General features: G+C 35.1%; 1 non-coding gene across 1 annotated transcript; it reads right to left on the bottom strand.

Annotated features, from left to right (window-relative positions):
• Positions 1-14,032: 14,032 nt before the first annotated feature.
• On the bottom strand, positions 14,033-14,139 carry LOC141670109 (small nucleolar RNA R71). The gene has a single exon (XR_012554355.1). It is a non-coding gene; the product is annotated as a small nucleolar RNA R71 (small nucleolar RNA).
• Between the last annotated feature and the right edge of the window lie 1,940 nt (positions 14,140-16,079).

Below are 16,079 nucleotides of genomic sequence, written 5' to 3' on the forward strand. Positions count from 1 at the left end.
GACTGATCATGGTAAAGAATTTGAGAATTCTAGTTTCACCAACTTTTGTGATGAACATGGCATCAAACATAATTTTTCCGCTCCATACACTCCTCAATCCAACGGAGTAGTTGAACGGAAAAATAGAACACTCCAAGAAATGGCTAGCACAATGCTAAATGAATATCGTTGACCTAAATATTTATGGCCGAAGCTATGTCAACCGTTTGCCATATTCTTAATCGGGTTTTGCTGTGACCTATAAAACAAAAGACTCCTTACGAGCTATATTTTGGCAAAACTCTGAAACTAAGCTGTAATATCCGGGATGTATCATGTAATTATTTTTACGAATAAATAAATATTATGCATGTTCAGTATTTATTTCGTAAATTATGTGTTAGGTGGTATATGTGATTGGATGTTTAAAAAATAATATAAATTGAGTATTTTAATTTTTATATGTCCAAAATAAAATATAGATAATTGTCATATCTTCCTATTTATTTTTATGTTGATTTATGATTTTATAGGAAATTTACGGATTTAATAAATTCTTTTTCCGAGTATTTATAAACTATTTTGCATAATCAGGATCCAGCCGACTTCACCTGTTTTTATGTTTTTATAACCCGAAACTCTTCTGAGAACTCCTTCCTAACCTAATTGTAATATTCAGAGTATTTTCCATGTTTTGACTTTTTCGATTCGGCGTACGGTTTGTCCTGTGCGGGTCCCGGCGTAATATTTTCGATACAAAATTCGTTTCGGTAAATCAATAAAACTCATATTTTCGATAAACAGGATCTTTTTATTAAACTATTATAATTATCACCTCGTAATGCGTCTAACCAGGTGCTGAGACCAAGACCGCAATACAAATTGTACAAATTTGGATAATTATCTCGAAAACCGGTACCGTTTGGTTCTGTTTTTATAAATAAACGTACTATTTTATATTCGGAATGATCCAACGGGGTACTAATTTTCCGTAAATATAAATAGCCCTTACCGTATTTTATTTTGTACAGAAAATCATTTGCAACCAGTAATTATATAATTTTACAGAGAAAATACTTATATTCATAAAACTTTCTGAGAATCAAACCAACAATTCAAGGTGTTGGTGACTTCTGTTTGGAAAGCTCTGGTAATCAAAATGAAGAGTTTAAGGAGTATTATCAGATTCTTCAAGTTTCAGAACTGCAGAATCAAAGGTTTATTTTCTATATTTTTATTTATTTTCGAATTAATTTGATTTAAATTATGAATTTTTGTTCGAGTAATTGTTTGAATGATTTGATGATTGCATGTTGTAGAGCTTTTCTCCTTGATAATTTTGATATATTATATGAATGATTTGGAGTTCAATAACATGCTCAAAATTGAGTTTAATTTTTGAATTTTGAAATTAGTGTTTATAACCTGTTAGGTCACATAACACTGTAGAAGGGGGTTGAATACATTATTTAATACAATCAAATCGATTTCGAACACAAGTATAGTAAACAGATATATTCAATATAATAAACTCTGTTACAATGGAACTGTTCTCTCTCAGTGATGAACAAATATCACGAGAGCTGCTAGGTTACAATATATGATCTTCTCGATAATGATAACACATATAGTGTATGTCTGTTTTTATATAGTACACAGTTACAAGATAACTTCTAATTGATATGGAATATAATTCCGTCTCCTAAAATATATCAATCAGATATCTTATACAATTCTTTCAGTCCTCTAACTCTTTCCATGCAAATCTTCTTTTGTATTAGTCTCGATTTTCTTTCCTGTAAATCAGCTTCCTTCCTTAACTATAAGTCCTCCCGTACTTAAGTTCTAATATCTATCTTCTGATATTTATCTTCTGATAACTAAGTTTTGATATCCTTAAGTTCTGACTTCCAGTAAGTACTGATTTCAGTAAGTACTGATTTCAGTAAGTACTGATATTTCCTGTTTGTTAAGATCTGAAAACTAAACATATAACATATTAGACATGACATCTCAAATATATCTAACAATCTCCCCCAACTTGTAAATTGTGCAAAATTATACAAGTTAATAGATTTGATGATGTCAAAAACATTTAAGTTCAAATGCAATAAGAGTTTAATAAGACTATTAACTACAACTTACAGTCCTTGTAGCTTTACCAATATCAATGGATCAATATGAATCCATAATGATTCTTAACAAAATTTTTTACCAGCTAATCTTCAGCTTTTCTCAGAACTTCAACTAACTGTGCTTTGACCTGCATCAGTTCATCATCTTTACTATCACCAATTTGATAAATGGCTGTTCTGAGAGCTTAAATTGATGTTCTTTCAAATCCATCACTAAGTCTGATAACTCTAGGATGTGAAGAGTTTTCATTATAACATAAGCATCTTCCTTTCAGAATAACTTCCACCTTAGCAGAGTTCTTCAACATAGGAATTTCTCTTCCATCACCTTCAGTAATCATTGGTATATACTGAGAAGTCTTTGTACCAGAGATTCTAAGTAGATCTCTTATAGCCTTCAAAATGTATTCTGAACATCTTCTTGTAACATCAGATTTTACTTCCAGAAGATAGTGAATATGTTGAAGCTCTCTGAAAGACTTCTTTAGCACATCAGTATCATCTAGTCTGTAAGTTAGTCCATCATTGAGAAATAAAATTAATTTCTCCTTTAGATTATCCTTATCATGAGCATCTATCACAATTTGAGCAGACAACACTTTGTCAAGGTGCTTTTGTTTGATTTATTCATATGGTTTGTCTGTCAACATGAAAGGATCTCTTAGAGTAACTTCTACTCCTGTTTGTATCTTCTCTTCATCAGAACCTTATCCAGCTCTATCTCTAGGTTGCTTGGATCTCAACCCAAATGTTGCGAGTTGATTTATCATAAGATTGGATTTTGGTTCAACTGGAGTAGCTTTCTTCCATAACAGCTTCTTCTTATCAGCAATGTCATCTTTTCCAAATCAACTTGATCAGAATTTGCTGTTTCTTCTGTAACTTGCTGTTCTTCATTCTGAACAACTTCAGCAATGTCAGAGGTTATTTTAGATTCTTCAATTGTCTTTCTTCTCTTCAAAATTTGAACAGTTTTATCTTCTATCAAATCATCATCATGCATTATAGTTTGATAGACTGGAACGGAAGAACTTATCTTTTTATCAATCTTTAAAGGTTCGCCAACCTTTTCTTTTTCTTTTGACTTAGGATCAATCTCAGTTTGTGATCTAGTCTTGGACTTTGAAGTCTCAGAATTTGACTTTTCCTTGATCACAATGCCTTTTTCCTTAGGCCTTGGAGATTTCTTTGCATCAGAAGCTTTAGACTTAAGATTTTTCTTCTCAGCTGCAAATCTAGCTTCTTCCTCCTTGAGAGTTTCCAAATCCATTCCTGGATTTTGTTTCAGAAATAATCTTCTAGCTATCTCCTCATCAAGTGTCTAGATTTTAGGATCTTTGTAATAAACAGTAGTTTGCTTCCCCTTTAGCTTCAGAGTTTGTAAAAACTTCTGAGAGTCTTTAGATCCTGACTGAATCAGAATATCAGAACTTGACATCAGACTTTGTTTATCAGAACTTGACTTTTCACTTTTAGCATTCACAGCATCAGAACTTGACTTGTTCAGTTTAGAAGATTTTCCTTGAACTTTTCCTTGACCTCTGCTCTTATCAGAGTTTCCCTGGTCATCACCTTTATCATTCTTTTTCTTCAGTATTTGAGTAGGTGAGCATTTGGACTTAACTACTTTCTCCCTCTTTTTGGAATCATCAGGAAGTAAGAGAGAGAGAGAAGAAGTTCAACTGAAGATTGGATTTCATCCATTTGAGCTTTCTGAGAAGCTTGGTTAGCCAGGACCACATCAATTTGGGCATGTTGCTTCTCTTGAATCTTCTCAATGGCTTCAATTTTCTCAAGAGTTGGTCTGACATATCTGTTCTTGTCAAGCTTAAGCTGTAGATCTAGCTTATCAGCATGTTCCTTTAGTGTATCAACCTTTTCATGAGTAGAAGAATGTAGACCTTGAAGATGTTTGGTAGATAGAGCAGTGATCTTGAATTGTGTCTTGAAATCAGTATTTGTGAGCAACTCATCATCTTTAGCAATATGCTCTGTTAGAATTTTAGGGCTTGGAATGAAATCAGTGTCATTCCACTTCTTGATCCACTCCACACCTCTGTGTGTATCCTCCAAAGAAATAGGTGCTTCCTTTTCAACAAATTTCTTCACCAATGCTTCCTTGCCTAGTATGGGAACTTGAGTCTCAACAGAAATACTGTCTTCAGAACTTGAGGAAGACTCATTATGTTCTGATAGCACAATAGTGTATGATGCTACTGGAGATTCAGGAATAACATTATCTAAATTATGAGCTTCAGAATTTATCTCCAGAGCTGGTGTGGTTGGTGTAGATGGTATCTCAGCATTTAAAATTGGAGAGTTGACTGTAAATGGCTGAGCTTCTGTAGATGGAGCTTCCAGATAAAGAACATTTGGTATATTCAAATTGTGAACATCTATTTCAGAAGTTTTAGCTTGTTCTTCAGCATTATCTGTAGCTTTAATAGAAGAGACAGAAGGTGTTGACACAGTATCCTGAGCTTGAGTAGGGAATGGCAGAGCTTCAATTACTATAGGTTCTGATGAGATCAGAGATTCTTGATCCCCTTCCTCAGCTTCAGTTGAATCCTCAGATATAGGCTTGGCCTTGTACCTTTCTGTCCTCATTTTCTTTAGTCTCCTTGCCAGTGAAGGAGTTGCTTTAGCAACTTCAGAACTTACAGATTTCCTCTTTAAAGTATCAGAACTTTGAGCTGCAGTTTCTTTCTGAGAAGTAACATTCTCAGCTCCAACTGTCACAGGTTCTGATGCATGAACATGTGCTTAAATTGTGTCTCAAATCATCATAATTTATTATTGACTATAATTTTAATCAAAACATTCATCAAAAGATATAGTTCAAATAGATGAAGTCAAGATTAACAAATTACAATTAGAACATTAACATTCACATAATATGAGAGAAATAGAGACTAAATCTTGCAATTAAAGGAAATTTCATTAATATATCAAACAAGTACATTTCATGAAATTTATAGATAACATGCAAAAATTACAAGATAGTCCTAGTCTAAGAAGTTTAACATCAACAGCCTTAGTCCTAGAAGAAAACCTATCGATTAGTTCCTCCTGCTGCTGACAAAGAGCACTGCACGACGGATGATTCATTCTTGCTGAAGGAGAGCCTCTCTCCTTTCTTCTTCCAATTGATCAAGATGGAGCTGATAGTTCATCGAAAAGAACAAGAGGTCTGTGTGAACCTCTTGTGGAATAGAGTTCCAGATCTCTTCAGGAATGGCGGTGACATGCCACTCCTGTTGCCAGTCATTACAACTCAACTCTACATTGAAAGTTTCATAGTTCATGAACAAGTTAAAAAGAACCATTTTTGTTTATGAAGAATAATAATGATGAGAATTAAGAGGAAGAGTGAGTTTGTGAGAAAATGGAAGATGATTTGGCTGACATGAATTGTCGGTTTAAATAGCCATCGGAATACCAATGGACTCGGGACTATTTAACGATTAAGAGTAGAAATAATGATGCCTCGTCTCCCTATACCAATTTTTAGGAACAAACTTAGCTCCATTGAAAATCAAGTCTTTTGGTGCCATCTCTGTAAGAAATTAAGTGAGAAAGATAGTGTTTGCAAGGTGTTTGATAAAAGTCCTGTAAGAAAACGCTTCAGAGAATATTAGAGAGAGAGAGAGAGAATAAAAGAGATTAAGAATAGAAAAGTAAGTAAAAGATTAAAAAATCTTTTAACTCCCATATATATACTCTCTCCACTCAACAGTTATATTTTTGAAGCATGGGATACACTTTACACCTGGAAACGTGTGAACAGTCAGTAAAAAGTTAAAGTAGGAGTTAATGGGCACATACAATAAGCAATAATAACAGTGGACATGCAGTTTTTAGGACAGACACGTTTACCACTAACCCATAATGATTATGACTGCTTTTATCTCACCTAATTATATTTTGATTAAATATGACTGTTTCAGTTTTTACCACAAATAAGTCAAGGAAAGAATAATGCCACGTAAGCATCAAGGATTCCATCAGGATTTAATATCAGAACTTAACTTATATCAGATTTTAACAGTCATCAGAATATGGCTTTTGAACTCAAAAAAGTGAATATCTTTTTATGTGATTCTTCATACAAATACTGACTTGTTTTCTTCAGAGTTTAATCATCAGAACTTCCATCAGAACTTGTCCTTAGAACTTATGCAATTGACACTTAACTGTTTTTCAAAAACAACTTAATCACCACAGTAATTTTCATCATTCATATGGAGTGAAAGTGTGTGCATTCAGCAGAATATCAGATAAAGATTAAAGTCTGATAAACTTCAGTACATCTTAGAAATAAGGCATAACTAAGAAAAGTGCTTAAAATCTGTCATCAATCATGAAGTCTACTTGAGAACAAATTTATGCAAGAGTCCACCTCAATTGTTTGTGCTCATTTTATGCATCTTTTGAAATTCCTTTTTACAGTGGCTTCTCATTGTAAGTGAGTCACGACTGCTTATCAAAATTTATGCTATTATCAAAGTATTTCTCCAGTAATCAGAGATTGTGAAAAGTCACCAAGAAAAATTTATTTGGTTTTCTAATGCATATTACTTAATACCAGCAATGCACTTGGGTCTTCCCTTCCACATTATTTTCTCTAGATCTTAAAGGAGTACATGACTTTTATTTTATTTTCTTTTCTTTTGATAAGTGAGGCTTATCAGCATTTAGTTCATCCTTAAGATTTACTGACATCAGAATCTGATAGATAAGAAGCAAGAATCTAGTTTGTGACTTAGTAATAAGATACACAAAGTAAACTTGACTAAGCTCAAAATCAGAATTTGCTTATGTTAATGAGTTTCCACATAAATAACTAATTCAAACATGGGATGTCTAGTATATTAAAGACTACTAGGTCAGCATCTAACACAGTTATCCTCATTAGATTGAATAGTCACAGAACATTCAAAACACTATCAGAGTTTATAGATCCACATCAGATAACAATCAGCATTTAATGAATTTCAATTTAAGCACAGATTATATGAAAGTAAAACAATCTGTAAACACTGATCATAAAGTCTGATGCATGAGTACAAAAACTTAGCAGATTTAGAGAAAGAACCTGAAACCATTCCAAGTTCATTTACCAGTCTTGTAAATGTAGCTTCACATAGTGGTTTTGTGAAGATATCTGCTAGTTGTTGATCTGTTGGAACAAAATGCAATTCCACTGTACCTTCCATCATATGTTCTCTTATGAAATGGTACCTAATGCTGATGTGCTTTATCATTGAGTGTTGAACTAGATTACCTGTCATAACAATAGCACTTTAATTATCACAGTAAATAGGTATTTTAGAAAATTCTAACCCATAATCTAGCAACTGATTCTTCATCCAAAGAAATGTGCACAACCGCTTCCTGCAGCAATATATTCTGCTTCTACAGTTGATGTGGAAATTGACTTCTGTTTCTTACTAAACCAAGAAACCAATCTGCCTCCAAGAAATTGGCAGCTTCCACTTCTCCATTAAGAAAAGTACTTTTCACATCCATTTGAAAGACTTTAAACTTTTTGTGAGCAGCATAAGCCAAAAAGATTCTAATGGATTCTATTCTAGCAACTGGTGCAAATGTTTCATCATAATTAATACCCTCCTGTTGAGAGTAACCCTTAACAACCAGCCTTGCTTTATTTCTTATTATTATGCCATCACTGTCAGTTTTGTTTCTGAACACCCATTTTGTGCCAACTACTGATTTGTTCTTTGGTCTTGGCACTAGGGTCTAGACTTTATTTCTTTCAAATTCATTTAACTCTTCCTGCATTGCTTGCACCCAATCAACATCTTCAAGAGCTTCTTCCACTTTCTTTGGTTCAGTCTGAGATAGAAAAGAATGATAGAGACATTTATTTGATGTTGCAGTTCTAGTTCTGACACCTGCTTCAGGATCTCCAATTATTAAGTCAGGTGTATGTGATTTGGTCCACTTTCTTGCAGATTGAATTTGACTTCTAGAACTGGATCCTCCCCCATGATCCATGTTGTCTCCATCAGCATTTTCTGATGCTCCCCTGTAGTTATGCTCTCTGAGACTTCAGAATATGACTTGGATCCTTTAGGATTTGAAGTATCAGAGTTTTCAGAATTATCAGAATTTGGCTCATCAGAACTAGATGAATCAGAACTTGAAGAGCCAGTGACAGGTTCTGATGCTTCTTGAGAGTCTTGAGATGTGGTAGGATCTTTAGCTTGCTCCCTTTGGACAGGTGCATTTTCCTTTGGAGTTGTTACCACAGATTCAATGACATCAGTACTTACAGAATCAGAGTACAAGTCATCAGAATTTACAGAATCAGAATTTAAGTCTTCCTTTTCAAATCTCAGCTGATCGTGATCATTGAAATCTTCAAGTCCAGTAATCTTCTTATCATCAAAAGATATATTGATAGATTCCATGACAACCCTTGTTCTTAAATTGTAGACACTGAAGGCTTTTGTGGAAAGTGGATATCCAACAAAGATTCCTTCATAAGCTTTTAGATCAAATTTTGACAGCTATTCAGGATGAGTCTTAAGAACAAAACACTTGCAACCAAATACATGAAAGTATTTCAGATTTGGCTTCTTTTTCTTCACCATCTCATATGGTGTTTTTCCATGCTTGTTTATAAGTGTAGCATTATGTGTAAAACAAGCAGTCTGCACAGCTTCAGCCCAAAAGTAGTTTGGTAGCTTTGCTTCATCAAGCATACTTCGTGCAGCTTCAATGAGAGTCATGTACTTTCTTTCTACAACTCCATTTTGCTGTGGAGTTCTAGGTGCAGAAAATTCCTGTTTGATTCCATACTCTTTGCAGAACTCATCCATGATTGAATTCTTGAATTCAGTGCCATTATCACTTCTTATAATTTTAACCGAATCTTTGACCAACTTATCCAGCTGTCTGACATGATCAGTTAGAATAGATGCAGTTTCATTCTTCTTGTGCAAGAAGTACACCCAAATGTACCTTGTGAACTCATCCACTATAACCATAGTATATTTCTTCTTTGCAATAGACATGACATTGACTGGACCAAATAGATCAACATGCAGTAGGTGATAAGGCTCAAGAATTGATGACTCGGTTTTTCTCTTGAAAGAAGATTTTCTTTGTTTTGCCTTTTAACATGAATCACAAAGGCCTTCAGAAGCAAATACTGATTTTGACAGACCTCTCACAAAATCTTTCTTTACAAGCTCATTTATGTTGTTAAAGTTTAAATGAGAGAGTCTTTTGTGCCAATTCCATCTTTCTTCAATTGATGCTCTACTCAACAGACAGATTGCAGAACCATCAGAACTTGTTGAAAGTCTGGCTTCATAAATGTTACCATGCCTGTAACCTTTCATAACCACTTTGCCTATAGAATTGCTTACAACTTCACAGTGTTCTTCAAAGAAATCCACATGATTGTAGGAATTTATACATCACAGAAGCATGGTAAAACAATTTTCTTGATACAAAATCCAAATAAAGGCATACAAATCGTGATTAAATCATATGGGATCGATTTCTAACCTTTAAAAGCGATCCAAGAACGATGAGCGGAGATCCCTAGCAGCTGCTACTCAAGTGTGAAGTACTCCACAGGTATCCACCAAGAGATCAATATAATGGAGGAAGAAGGGGTGGGAGAATTAGGGTTTGCTTAACTTTTTTAGGTTGAGGCAAAATTAGGGTTTATAATAGTATATTTATAGGCAAAATTTTCAGCTGAAAATTTTCCCATAAAATATTATTATTCTTAACCCTTTATTCTTATTAACCAATTAACTAATAATTAAAACACCTTTTAATTATTAATCCTTTTTCTAAACACTTTAAAAATAATTCTCTCACTTGATTTAATTTCTAAAAATTAAATTCTTAATTAATAATATTAAGAACTTTTTCTTAATTAATTTATAATCAATTAAATCTCATTTAATCAATTATTAAATTTGCCAATTAATTATTTATTACATAAATAAATAATTATCAGCCATTATTAATTAATTCCTCCACCATTAAATCATTTTCTTTTATGGTGTGACCCTGTAGGTTCAATATTAAGCCGGTAGTAGAAATAAATAATAATAAAATTATTTTATCATTATTTATATAAATTCTCTAATTCATTAAATATGATTAATTAATTAATCAAATTTATTCTACATCGTGAGGAATACTTCTCAGCATATCGCGACTATCCGGATAATACGAATTCACTGCTTAGAATACCAAGAACCCATTCAGTGAATAGTTACCGTACAATCAATTCCTTCTACCCTGCAATGTCACGATTAAATACAAGGCATGGAACTTGTGTCAAGCCTACCTTATTTAATCATATGATTTCCCATTCACTATGCTTAGTTCTAATTAATGTAAATTAGAAACTCCTTTCTAATATTATTCACTCTGGCCAGAGATTCCTGAACTAGCATAAGTGGATCAGCATTGAACATTCTCTTCCTTCACTGGAAGGGGTAAATCCTTTATTGATCATACACTATCTTCGTGTACAAATTCCTATACCCAGTAGAGCCCTTATAATTTTCCCTGGAGACTAAGAACTAAACCAAAGCATAGTTCAGTGTACATAAGATGACTATGATGACCTCAAGTCTAATGATACTTGTACAACTATCACTATGTGAACAACTGCTGACACGTGAGTGAACTTCATCAGTTGTTCAGCTGTGTGAGTCATATTCAGTGAACTTATTCTATAATAAGCACCTACATACTAGCTATAGTGTCACCACACAAATGTCTATGAGAACAGACGACCTTCATAATGAAGAAAACATAGTATGTACCGATCTTTGTGAATTATTAATTACCAGTTAGTAATTTTACGACTAGGAACTATTTAAGTTTAGAGTTATCATCTTTTAGGTCTCATTATTTGATCTCATCACAATCCATAAAAAGCTTTACTCTAAACTGTGGTATATCTTATTTAAACACTTAAAATAGATAAAGCCCGCAATAAAAACAAAACAAGTATTTTATTAATATAAATGAAATCAAAACAGATTACATAAAAGTTATTCCTAAATCATCATACATGATTGGACTTAGGACACATCTCTTTCAAAAACAGACTAACAATATGAGCAGAAAGGATGTTGGAGTGAAGATCCTTTTTCTGGATAAAGACAACTATCACCAGTGGAAGGTGAAGATGCACCTTCATCTACTCTTACAAGATGAAAGCTATGTAAGATGCATAGAAAATGGTCCTCATGTTCCTAGAAGGGTAGTAACTGATGTTGAGAATGCTACTGGTAATGAACAGACTATCCCAAAGCCAAGGTCAGAATGGACTGATGAAGATATTGAAGCAATTCATAAGGATAAGAAGGCCATGAACATTCTGTTCAATGGTCTTGATGGTGATATATTTGATAATGTTATCAACTGTAAGATAACCAAGGATATTTGGGATATTATTCAAATCATATGTGATGGAACTGAACAAGTGAGGGAAAACAAGATGCAACTCTTAATACAATAATATGAGCACTTTCACTTTGAAGAAGGTGAATCTCTAAGTGAAATTTTTCGCAGCTTTCAAAAATTACTAAATGCACTGAAGCTGCATAGGAGAGTCTACCAAACAAAAGATTCGAACCTGAAATTCCTTAGATCTCTGCCAAAAGAATGGAAGCCTATGACAGTCTCTCTTAGAAACTCTCAAGAGTATAAAGAGTTTACTTTAGAAAGACTCTATGGCATCTTAAAAAACTATGAGCTCGAGATGGAGCAGGATGAGCAGTTGGAAAAAAGAAAAAAGAAAAAACTGATGAGTGGCATTTATGACACTTTATTATGCTCTAATAAGCTTTGAATTGATGCATTTGTACTCAAGTTGTTAAGTGTTTTAATGTATTTTCTAGTATTTTTGCATTTCAGGCATTATCTAGGTAATCAGGTGAATTAACATTGTTTTAGTGCTAATTTGGTGTCAAGGTGGTGTTGGAATAAAAGCTCGTGGAAAGCCGGCTCGAAGCAGCAAGGAAAAAGATGAAATCTGAGTTTTCCCTAGAAGGACGGCGTGCCCGCGCTGTGATAGCATGCGACCATGCCAGGATTCCAGAATGACAGCACGCCCGCGCTGTGATAGCGCGTGCCCGCGCTAGTGCAAAAATTTTGAATCCTGATTCCAATGTAATTCTAATTAGGAGACTTCTAGATTGATTAGGGCTGCTATATATATTTAAATAATAACGTTTTCATAGAAGAGACGTACCAGAGCGCAAGAAGAGCCGTAAGAAGACTGTTTAGCATGGATTCAATAAAGACGAAGAAAATCTTGTTTTTACTTATGAATCTGTATTCTAAGTTGTAATTTGGATGCTAGTTTTCTTACTTGTGAACCTTTACTCTTTTTTTGTACTTGGTTTTGTTATTTAAGTATAAAGACTATGTTTATTATACCATATTTTCATCGGAACCCATGTTGATGATGAGTCCGATTATGGGCTAATCGTTATCGTGGGGTTCTAGCGGATTTATTTATAGATTTCTTTAGTTAAATTGTTTTGATGCCTTAGTGTATGATAACCTAGTATTGGTTGTGCGTATTCGTCTTATGAGCGTCACGAACTTATAAGATAGTGTGTTAATTCTTAATAAAGCGATAGTGAATTTAAGGATTTAGAACTTACCTTGCTAGCATAGGTTTATGTGTTATTGTTATGCATGATTCGTAGGTAATTTTACCCATCTTACTTGCCCTGTATAATCATGATAGATAACTTGTGCTTTAAACCGGTATGTTGTCAAATTCTATAAACATATAGGGTCTCAATATAATTGGTGTCTATTCAGATTCTATCTCTTTTATGGATGTCTGGTAGTATGTTATTCGTGCAACGAAAGTTGGCATTTAGCAGTTTCGTGTTATCTGATTAGTTTCATCACCATTGCATGCTAAAGTTAAGAACAATAAGGCTATTGAATGAAGTATTTAATGAAGTTAGATACCTATGTTTGTTATATATATTAATTCAACCAATCTTATTCTCTTAGTTATAATTGTTAGTTTAATTCTTAGTTAATAAACAACCTCTATTTGTTATCGTCTTAGCATTGAATAATAACCATATCATCGGTGCATAGGTGCATAAATTACATAGTTAACCAAAGTCAGTCTCCGTGGGAACGAACTAGAAAAGATTCCATACTACTTGCGAACTCGTATACTTGCGTGTATTATTAGCGCGTGTTTAGTGACTAACAAGTTTTTGGCGCCGCTGCCGGGGACTGCAGTGTTAATTTATAGTTTATGTGCTTTGCATCAGTGGTCGTTAAAGTTCATTGACTCGAACATTTTTACTTATTTGTTTCCTTGTCTTATTTCAGGTACTCTAGCGAGGGTGAATGCATACGCGTTCACGTACTCGTAAGAGAACATTGGATAAAGCCGAGGAAGAACTTGTGGTGGTTCGAAGAGAAGTTTTGAGGAAGAAAAGAAGGTAGAAGAAGAAGAGAAAGTCGAGGAACCAGCTTTAGTAGAGATGGGTGATCAAGCATAAGATCCAAAGGCTTTGATGGACTATTCTCAGCCTAAGATCAATGACATTCAGTCAAGCATCATCAGGCCAGCCATCAGGGCTAACACTTTTGAGATTAAGTCAAGCACAATTCAGATGATACAGAACTCAGTTCAGTTTGGGGGTTCTCCTATTGAAGACCCCAACATGCACATCAGGGATTTCATCAAAATCTGCGACACTTTCAAATTTAATGATGTGATTGAAGATGCTATCAAGCTGCGACTCTTCCCATTCTCTCTGAGGCACAAAGCTAAGTGCTTGTTACATTCTCTACCAGCAGGGTCTATCACCACTTGGGAAGATCTTGCTCAAAAGTTTCTCACTAAATTCTTCCCTATGGCGAAGACTACTGCAATCAGGAATGCTCTTACTCAGTTTGCTCAGCAAACTGGAGAATCTCTGTGTGAGGCTTGGGATTAATATAAGGAGATTCTAAGGAAGTGCCCACACCATGGCATGCCTAAGTGGATGATTATTAACTGTTTCTATAATGGATTGGGTGCTACTTCTAGACCCATGCTTGATGCAGCATCAGGAGGAGCCTTGTGGGCTAAAAGCTACGATGAAGTTTATGAACTTATTGAACTGATGGCTGCTAATGAGTACCAGAATCCTTCCCAGAGACTGACTCAGGGAAAGGTAGCAGAAATACTGGAGTTGGATGCAGCAACTGCTACAGCTGCCCAACTTAAGGATTTGACGATGAAGGTGGACACTCTGGCTAATTATGAAGTTAATCAAATCGCTAGTGTCTGTGAGCTTTGTGCTGGTGCCCATGAGACTGATCAGTGCACAATTTCTAGTGAATCAGCTCAGTTCGTGAGCAACTTTCAGTGTTCGCAGCAACCTGTGCCAGCCACTTATCATCCCAACAACCGCAATCATCCTAATTTCAGTTGGAGCAACACTCAGAATGCGGTTCAACATCCTTATCAGCAGTATCTAGCTAAGCAGTATAACCCCCCTGGTTTTCAGCAACCGCAATATGCACCAAGACAACAACTCCAGCTGCAACAAGCCAACGAAAAATCTGAATTAAGGGAGTCGAAACTTATATGCAAGAGTCAAGCCGTTTCTATTAAGACCTTAAAAAATCAAATTGGGCAAATTGCCAATGCCTTACTTAATCATCATCCTGGTACACTACATAGTGACACTGAAGTTCCAGGAAAGAGGGAAGCTAGGGAGCAGGTAAAGACAATCACTTTAAGGTTTGGAAAGGTTGCGAATCCCGAACAAACTCAAGTGTTGACTGAAGAAGTTGAGGCTGAGAAAGAAGTAGAGCAGCAGGAAGTAGAAGTGGAACCAAGGAAGACTACTGTTAAGCACACTCTTGAGGGTAATACAGGGGAGAAACAGATCTATTCTCCACCGCCTTTTCCTAAGAGGCTGCTGAAGAAAAAGCTGGACAAGCAATTTTAGAAGTTTCTGGAGCTGTTCAAGAAACTTCATATCAACATACCTTTCATTGAGGCTCTTGAGCAGATGTCTAGTTATGCAAAGTTTATGAAAGGTATTCTCTCTCGGAAAGTGAAGCTAGATGATTTAGAGACAGTCGCTCTCACGGAGAAATGCAGTGTTGTAACAAAAATTACCTCCGAGGCTTAAAGATCCTGGAAGCTTCATTATTCCTCGCACCATTGGAAATGTGTCATTTGATAAATGTCTATGCGACTTGGGAGCTAGCATCAATCTGATGCCATTGTCAATCTTCAAAAAGTTGGACTTGCCTGATCCAAAGCCTACATACATGACTTTGCAGTTGGACGATCGTTCTATTATATATCCGTGAGGTATTGTGGAGGATGTCTTGGTCAAGGTGGATAAACTCATTTTCCCTGCTGATTTTGTAATTCTTGATTTCGAGGAGAATAAGAAGATTCTCATAATCTTGGGAAGACCTTTCTTGGCTACTGGTCGAACCTTGATAGATGTGGAGAAAGGTGAGCTTACAATGTGAGTGATGGATCAGGATGTGACTTTTAATGTGCTCAATGCCATGAAATTCCCTACATAAAATGAGGAGTGTTTTAAGGTGGAAGTGGTCGATAATGTGGTTAATTCTGAACTCGATCGTTTGCTAAGGTCTGATGCCTTAGAGAAGGCCTTATTGGGGAATTCTGATAGTGAAGATGACGAAGGTGAAGAACAATTGCAGTATTTGAATGCTTCTCCCTGGAAGAGGAAGATAGATATGCCTTTCGAATCTCTTGGAATGGAGGAATTGAACAAAGCTCCTAAACGCCTCAAGCCATCTACTAAGGAAGCTCCCACTCACGAGCTTAAGCCTTTACCCGAGCATTTGAGGTATGCATTTTTAGGTAATACATCTACTTTGTCTGTTATTATTGCATCTGAACTTTCAGGTAGTGATGAGGAAAAGCTTCTGAGGATTCTG

This window comes from Apium graveolens, chromosome 6, assembly GCF_009905375.1.
Source record: "Apium graveolens cultivar Ventura chromosome 6, ASM990537v1, whole genome shotgun sequence".
Classification (NCBI taxonomy): domain Eukaryota; kingdom Viridiplantae; phylum Streptophyta; class Magnoliopsida; order Apiales; family Apiaceae; genus Apium; species Apium graveolens.